The 9236-nt window shown below is 38.3% G+C and overlaps 1 long non-coding RNA gene across 3 annotated transcripts in view; it reads right to left on the bottom strand.

Annotated features, from left to right (window-relative positions):
• The window catches only part of LOC112532419, an 87843-nt gene extending 81321 nt beyond the window's left edge, over window positions 1–6522 (bottom strand). For all 3 annotated transcript variants that reach the window (XR_006939234.1, XR_005859649.1, XR_005859651.1), the window contains exon 1: window positions 6418–6522. This is a non-coding gene — a long non-coding RNA (uncharacterized LOC112532419). The remainder of the gene's footprint in view (window positions 1–6417) is intronic.
• Between the last annotated feature and the right edge of the window lie 2714 nt (window positions 6523–9236).

The following is a 9236-nucleotide window of genomic DNA, read 5'->3' as shown; positions in this document are numbered from 1 at the left end:
AAGAAGTGCAAAGTATTCGTTAGATGTAGAAATGATTCAAAATTATTTAGCAAAACCTTTTTTACCATTCCTTTCCTCTTCGTCTCTCTATGGCTGAACTTTACATATCGCATGACTGGCTCTTCTACTGCTATAGGAGCTCGTATCAACACAGGATCAGTTCAACCAAAGGAAAAAAGAAATGGAAATGCAGTGTTCAAAAAAAGCATAAAGACTTGCACATGCAGCAGATACTCCTTAAATGGGCTTTAAAGGAAAGTAGACTGTGAATCTTAATCTGTAAATATAAACAGCTTTAGAAGGATAAACTAAAGTGTATGCTTGTATTGCAAATGACAGTACTGATCAAAATAACAGGATCTCTTCTCTTCCCAGAAAAAGCTGCAATGAACTGATTGGAATTTCATTTTGAGGTCATCTCTGGTCTCAATTGTCTTCCCTGATACATGTATATTCAATAACCTTGTGATGTTAGTGACATAATCCAATCAGTATTTCAAATTTTCCAGTGCAGTCTCTGCTTGTCATTTGGATATATACATGCAGCCACCAACAGGAAAAAATATTTGTAAGTATACTACATATATTTACACAGTACCATGTAATCTAAAGTATTTCAGTAAGTTTCAGAAACTATACACCTTTAGCAGACTTAAAATAAATCTATACCAGAAAGGTTTGCAACAGCTTGTCAGCATACAAAACAACACAAGACAAAAGCTTACTTGCTCACATATGAGAATGCTAGTGGTGGTTTATTTAGATGAAATATTTTTTACAACTTATTTTTTTTTTACAAATGTTACTTAATTAGTCAAAAAAAAAAAAAAGTAAAAGTTTTCATGTATATGCTAATGAAACAAGTTTATTATTTCTTCCCACATGAACTCCAAATTATTTATATAGTATTCAATTAATTTTCCTTTGGAGGTTGAAAGTGACGGTGGGGTTTGTTTAGATGAGGTTCCGGAGTTCCAGAAAGTCTGGAGATAAGATTCAGTGTTCAGTCGTATAGATGCAATTCTACTGCAATAAATTAGCTTCTTCTGTATTCATACTAATGTAAGAAAAATATTAATATCATTCTTGAAATCTTACCAATCCCAGTTTTTTTTAAGCTAGTCGTTTAGTTCTCTGAGTCCTCATTCCTGTTACTTTTTTTGTTAGCTGAAAAGATGTCTGCGTTTCCAGTTCTGTGGAACTGGAAAATTTAGTACCTAAATATTAAGAGACCTAGTTAAGGATCATAGAATCGCTAAGGTTGGAAAAGACCCACAGGATCATCCAGTCCAACCATTTGCCCATCACCAATGGTTCTCGCTAAACCACGTCCCTCAACACAACATCCAAACGCTCTTTGAACACCACCAGGCTCAGTGACTCCACCACCTCTCTAGGCAGCCCATTCCAGTGCCTGACCACCCTTTCAGAGAAGTAGTATTTCCTAACGTCCAGCCTGAACCTTCCCTGGCACAGCTTGAAGCCATTCCCTCTAGTCCTATCACTAGTCACCCAAGAGAAGAGGCTGACCCCCAGCTCACTACAACCTCCCTTCAGGTAGTTATAGAGAGCAATAAGGTCTCCCCTGAGCCTTCTCTTCTCTAGACTGAACAATCCCAGCTTCTTCAGCCGCTCCTCATAAGGCCTGTGCTCCAGACCCCTCACCAGCTTTGTTGCCCTCCTCTGGACACGCTCCAGGGCCTTGATGTCTTTCTTACAGTGAGGGACCCGAAACTGAACACAGTACTCAAGGTGCGGCCTCACCAGTACTGAGTACAGGGGGATAATTACTTCCCTGTTCCTGCTGGCCACACTATTTCTGATACAAGCCAGGATGCCATTGGCCTTCTTGGCCACCTGGGTACACTGCTGGCTCATGTTCAGTCTAGCGTCAATCAACACCCCCAGGTCCATTTCCTCTACACAGTCTTCCAGCCACTCTGCCCCAAGCCTGTAGTGTTGCCTGGGGTTATTGCGGCCAAAGTGCAGGACCCAGCATTTGGTCTTGTTGAATCCCATCCCACTAGCTTCAGCCCAGCTATCCAACCTATCTAGATCCCTCTGTAGGGCCTCACTACCCTCAGGCAGATCAAAACTTCCAGCCAGCTTGGTGTCATCTGCAAACTTACTGAGAGTGCACTCAATACCTTCATCCAGGTCATCAATAAAGATATTAAACAGGACAGGCCCCAGCACCGACCCCTGGGGAACACCACTCGTGACCAGTTGCCAGCTGGATTTAACTCCGTTCACCACCACTCGCTGGGCCCGACCCTCCAGCCAGTTCCTTACCTAGCCAAGAGTGTACCTGTCCAAGCCACAGACTGCCAGCTTCTGCAGGAGAATACTGTGAGAGACAGTGTCAAAGGCTTTGCTGAAATCTAGGTAGACTACATCAACAGCCTTTCCCTCATCCACCAGGCAGGTCACTAGATCATAGAAGAAGATCAGGTTGGTCAAGCAGGACCTGCCCTTCATGAACCCATGCTGGCTTGGCCTGATCCCCTGGCTGTCCCGCACCATGCCGCATGATCTCCCTCAAGACAATCTGCTCCATAACGTTCCCCAGCACCGAGGTCAGGCTAACAGACCTATAGTTCCCTGTATCCTCCCTGCAGACCTTCTTGTAGATGGGAGTCACATTGGCAAGCCTCCAGTCTTCTGGGACCTCACCCGTCAACAAGGAGCGCTGATAGATGATGGAAAGTGGCTCAGCTACCTCCTCGGCCAGTTCCCTCATCACTCTCAGGTGAATCTCATCCGGTCCCATGGACTTGTGGCAGTCCAGTTGGAGTAGCAGGTCTCTGACTGTTTCCTCCTGAATTGTGGGGGGTTTAGTCTGCTCCCCAGCCAAGACTACCAGGTCAGAGGGTGAAGTACCCTGAGGATAACTGGTCTGACTTTTAAAGACAGACGTAAAGAAGGCATTCAGAACGTCTGCCTTTTCCTCATCCTAAGTGGTCGCATTCCCAGCTTCATCCAGTAAAGAATGGAGGTTCTCCTTGGTCCTCCTCTTACTGTTGATATACTTGTAGAAGAGTTTCTTGTTCCTTTTTACCCCAGCAGCCAGGTTGAATTCAAGCTGGGCTTTTACCCTTCTGATTTTCTCCCTGCACATCTTAACAACTTCTTTGTATTCTTTCCGGGTTGCCCATCCCTTCTTCCACAGGAGGTAGATTCCCTTTTTCTCCTGGAGCCTTAAGAATTGTTCCCTATTCATCCATGCTGGTCTTCTTCCGCGCCAGTTCATTTTGCGGCTCAGGGGGACAGCCTGCTCCTGCGCCTTTAAGACTTCCTTCTTAAAGAGCAACCAGCCATCTTGGACCCTTTTACTCTCTAAGACTGAGCCCCAGGGGACTCTCCCTACTAGTCTCCTGAACAATTCACAGTCTGCCCTCCGGAAGTCCAAGGTAGCAGTTTTGCTGTTCCCCCTCCTGACTCCACCAAGAATCGAGAACTCTACCATGTTGTGGTCACTCTGCCCAAGACAGCCCCTGACCTCTACATCTCCCACCAGACTTTCTCTGTTTGTGAACAGCAGGTCTAACGGGGCAACTCCTTTCATAGGTTCTCTTATCATCTGCATCAAGAAGTTGTCCTCCATACATTCCAGAAACCTCTTAGACTGCTTCTTCTGTGCTAAATTGTATTCCCAGATGCTATATCCTAATTCACAAAAACAGCTGGCATAATAGAAGTTGCATTATTGTATTATCAGTAAGCATTATACTACTTACAGTATTACTATAGATATTACGTGAATGTTAAATAGTGAGATTTATGAGTTAAAAGGCTGGAAATTAAAATCTGACACTGGGACATCACATTTGCATAAACATCAAATACTGAAAAAAGGTGAAAATAAGTGGAGTACTAAGGGCTAAATTCAATTACCTTTTAGGTATCGTTTTGAATTTAATTCATCACTAGAATTAAAGTCACACAACTTTTTACTACTTTAGACTCAAATCTTTGGATGTTTAACTCTGTCTTTGGCAGTTCCTTTGCTGAAGCCAAAAAATAACCTTACTGCTTTATAAAGAGCATTTTCAGCAATCTTTGTCCTAGCATTTAGGCACAATAATACACAGCTTTAAAAGCATATAATTATGCTACTTTTGCTGAATTACATAGTGAGCAATGAGTTGTTTTTATTTTTATTTTTTTAAACACAATATGAAATTGGATGCTACAAGTGAAAAAAATGAAAATATTTAGAGGCATAACAAAGTCAGTCTTCCTCTACTAACCCACAAAATGTATGGATTGAAATACTCATTTTAGAAATCAATTTTAGAACCCCAGGCTTCATCTTTCCTGCAAACCAAAGGCATCATTTTGACCATAGTTCAATGAATTACCTCTAATTCAAATTTTCAGTTTCCAGATTACCAAAATGGGTATGGTAAAATTGGAACGCAGGCTGGATCAGGACAGAAGCTGGTGAAACCACTGACAAACATGAAAATGTCTGCAGATAGATCAGCCTCAGACTCATAGTTGATGCAGATGATAGATACAAATTCTTACTTATGCTGGATATAAGGAAAATATTATTTTACTCTGGGAGAGTGATACAGTCCCCCAAAAGCTGTGGAGACCACATTGCTGAAGATAGTTTGGAGTTTCGTATCCCTGGAGTTTTTCAATTCTGAGATAGCTCGAGCTACAGCTGACCTGATCTACTGTTCCTTCCGACATCTCCATCATTCTTTGAAATCTACATTAGACTGAACATGGTTTTACTGCAGCACATCTTGGCTATGATCCTAAATCACACTTGTAGCTCTGCTTATCAAGTAGCCAATCCTTCCTAATGCCAATGACTGTAGAAGAAACTCAAGTCCCCAGGCAATTCCTCAGATGACTGCTTACAGCAGAAGACAAAGAAGAGGATAAAAAGAATTAAGTCAAGTTTTGGTAAGTAAAGATCTAAAAGGTACAGCATTCATCTGTTTATCCCTCCTTGCCAAGAGTTGTTTTGAAGTACTAAATTTAAGCAACCAGCCAGCTTATCCTCTCTTCTGGGTGATGACAGGATGACGTTCAGTAGCATTAGGAGATCTGTCCACTTTTAAAATAACTTTTTGCAAATCTGAGGAAGAAAATCAGCTCTTATTAAAGTTCAGTTTTTTTTTAAAAGGACTATTTGCAGGCAGCTGCTGATCATCAATGTTGAGTGCACAGTACAGTGAGCTCTTTGATAATTATAGTACTATGTTTTCCTTTCTGGTTGATATAACTTTAAAGCAAATTAACCTGAGTGATAAATTTGGTATTTTTAATGTATTATGTTGTCAGAGATACAGTACAGTAAGAGTCACCGGCAGGTGAGATTACGAAGTTGTGGAACTGTTGTCTGCTAATACATACAACAAAATACGATAGTTAAATCACCAACTTCAAAATGAGTCAAGAACTCTGAAGTGCGGGTCAGACTGAAAAAGATCATCCTTCATCTTCATCATCAATGTTGTCTGGCAATGAGGCACTGAACCTTCTTATAAATGATGAATTTTAAAGAAAGAAACTTTTATTATTGTTGCTGAGAAAAAGTGAATATAATGTTGCAAAATCAGTAAGATTGAACTAAGAAAATAAAAAGGAGTAGCACTGATTTGTTCACTAATTATCAGAAGGAAAAAAGATTTTCATGCCTATTTTACATTAAGATAGTAAGAGCCTGCTAAAACCTTCAGACAAAGCACACAAATCCTGGATTTGCAATTCCATGATATACATGATAAATCTCTGCACACATTATTTTGTTATCAGCTATTCAGATCTCTGCATTTTACATCTTCCAGATGCTGTCAATCCACAGAAGAACTATTTTAAAAAGTGCTTGATTGCAAGCTCTGCTGTAGATTTAACCTCAGTAGTTTAGAAAGACAAAAAGTCTGACTCTCACAGACAAAACAAAACAGGGAAATATTTTAGCCCTTTACAGAAAGCACTAAACCATTTTACTAAAATCAATACTACAGAGGATACAGTATCAAGTTTTTTGTTTTATCTCTCTTCCCTCCCCCATTCCCCTGTGAGTACTATACTGAATAGTTTACTATCTTGCTGTAGTACAATACTGTAATAGTAAGTAATATGTCAAAGCTATGTTTTGGAGCATAGTAACACTGGGATTTTATATCAGACCACAGGTTTCAGAATAATCGATGTATATTTATAGTGTCTTAATTACAGTGATGAGGTATGTTTCTGCTGCCATGAGGAAAACTGACAGGAAAAATACAGTATCAATTATATATAGCATAACCCAGTGCAGTTTTACAAAGTTTGCTATTAAGAAAAAGCATTTTACCTCACTAGAGGTAATAGATTTTTCAATAAGAGGCTTTGGAGACATACTGTGCATTACAACAGGCATAGAAACCAAACCCATGGAAGTAATCATCTCACCTGAAGCAAGCAGCAAGGCTTTAATGAACTGATATCTGGTGGAAACTCAATTGGACTTGGGCAAAACTTTCTGATATGCTGAGTCTCATGCCAGACCTGAAAAAGAAAAAGAAAAAAAAAAAAAAGAGATAACAAAGATCTAGTTTCAGACTATGATATTGATACTCCTTCTGAAATACTTTAGGGATGCTTTTGAAGTTGAAAGTGTCAGATTTGAAAAGTATCTTTGTTGGTTTCTCTTCTTAATTTGCTAACAGCAGACCACAGCCAGAGACCCAAGAAAACAAAAAGAATTTTGTTGTTCACTGAGGTGATGCTTTGAGATCCATAACTTTTCTCTTTGACAAGCTGAAATTTGGCTGCAGAGAAAGTGTACAGACTCAGATATTCATATCATTTAGCTTCCTTTATCTATTTAGAAGCGAATGGATCTGATTATGGAAAAAGAAAGGTGTGATTTTTATTCTTCTGGATGGTTATTCTGTAAAAAAGGAGTTTCAAATTTTCCTTGTCAGGAAATTCCATGTCACTCTTGGTTGTTATCCAGTTTGGATATTTTGGCTTGTATGCTATGCGGATTAGAGGCCTATAGGAAGAATCCTCCTAAGAACAGGGAAAAAAAAAAAAAAAAGAAAAAAAAAAGAAAAAAAAAGAAAAGGAAAAAAGAAAAAAGAAAAAAAGAAGAAATAACCACAAATGCTGCCCATATTTTCTATGACACGTTCACTCTATACAACACTGCACTGGTCAGTGAGCACAAGGCAGGAGAGTCAAGTATTCCTCTCCTTCTTATGCAGGCCAAAAAGAGAAATCTAAATTCAAATAACAGTGGCAAAAACACTTCCCTGCAATATGAGAGATACTGTTTTAAAGCGATCTACCTAATGGTTGGTTAGCAGGGATCTGAACAGCATTTTCCAATATCCCTAAGGAGTGATTTGCACTACATTGGCTATCCAGGAGGATTTCTCCAACATTTTTAAAATTAAGTTTTATTAATTGATTAAAAAATCAGACAAGACTACGTTGACCTTGGAGACTGACTTTCTATGTTAAATTCTTTATGGAAGTTCCCTCACAGATAATTTCAGCAGAAGACAGTAGAGTGAGCATCATTTTGAAGTATATGATTATATATTCTTTGAACAAAAGTTTGGGGAGAGATAATTTAGAGAGCAGCCAATAGGGTACTTCAGCAGAAGTCAAGTACCATTATCAAATTGCCAATTTTTAAAAAAATCAAACAATATTTTTTCTAAGAATGTTGAGATGGTTTTGCATTGTTCTTTTATTTATTTTGGCGATGTGTGTGTGTGTGTCAAAAACACACAACATAAATACATTAGAAAGCCACTGTACTATCATGCTCACAGAACCTTTCACCTCTTTCTTCTTAAAGATATGCTCTTAAACCTGAACAGAACCCAAAAAATAATATCAGAAGACTATAAATCATAGAGATTTGCATTAACATGATGCTAAGAATTTCACTGAAACATGAACACCAATAAAATGTAGTATTGAACTAAATGTGTAAAGCAAATATTTTGCCTTGATGTGCAAATGTGACTGTCAAATTAAAAAATGATTGTCAAAGTTCTAACAAAGAGGGAGGTTCAGAATGAAACTGACTCTGAAATTGTCCTCCAAACGTCTGTAATGATTTTTCTATTATTTTTGTTTCTTCTTTTCCCCTCACTGACGCTACAGCCAACCCAGAGTTTGAAAGAGAACTATGCATTTTATTCAACCTTTTCCTGTAGTTCCAGCTTAGTAACCTTCTGTTATTTCAGTAACAGCTCTCATGTTAAGGGAAGGACCCACATTCTCCCACTCATCTCATTCCATTTGTATTTATAAAACTATCTTCTGGAAATGTTCTCTGAAATGCTCTGTTCCTTATATTTTGGAGTGAGGAAAAGAAATTTTACCCAGTTTTATGAAACAGTCCACTCTTGCAGTCTGAAATATTCCTAAAGTTTGTTTGTTTGTTTGTTTTTAAAGCAAATGTATTCATGATATTAAGTGAAATTTAGTAGGATAATAAATGTTATCATCTTTACATTGTAATAATAACTTGCATTTTATCCCTTTCCTCTTTAAACAACAGATGAACAAAACAGAGAATTGTTAATAAAAATCATGTTAGATTCTTCTTTTTTCCTTCCGGTTTTCCTGCCTCAGCATCACATACATAAAACTCTGATGAAGCCCTGTTTAAAATATGTGAAAATTTCATGCCTTAATTTTTCCACTTATTGAGCAGTTAAGTATTGTAACGACAATCCTACTTGCTTTCAGATTTGCAGTAGCTTATCATCACTTCTCTGTTCAGGATCCTGAAGGTTCTTTAGAAAACAAGTATTTAGTCCAGTAGCCATATTGCTGGCCTGAGGCTTTGAAAACTCAGGTAATTATTTACTTTGCTGAAGACTTGCTGTGTGTTTGTTGTTGTTGATTTCATTATTTATATTTTTTTTTATTTGGGAAAAAAAAAAAAAGACTAGCACCTGACTGATTTGTTTGACATCTGATATTCTTAAAGCTTCAGAAATGTACTCAGAAGAATTAGATGGTAGGCATAATGCTATATACCTACGTAATGTTATACACAGATTTGAAATGTGTTCTTCAGGATTATTTTATTTTTCCACTAAGGATTTGTGTCACTTCTCTATTTAGGATGTAATATGTTCTTGAAAAGAATGCAGATGTTTGGTCAAGTAGTTATAGTGCTAGCATAAACCTCTGATATCTCTGGTAATTCCATGCTTTGCTGTAGACTTACTGCACAATCCTAGAGAAGTCATTTTGTCTGC

This window comes from Gallus gallus, chromosome 4 (assembly GCF_016699485.2).
Source record: "Gallus gallus isolate bGalGal1 chromosome 4, bGalGal1.mat.broiler.GRCg7b, whole genome shotgun sequence".
Classification (NCBI taxonomy): Eukaryota; Metazoa; Chordata; class Aves; order Galliformes; family Phasianidae; genus Gallus; species Gallus gallus.
This window is presented reverse-complemented; position numbering and strand designations above follow the sequence as displayed.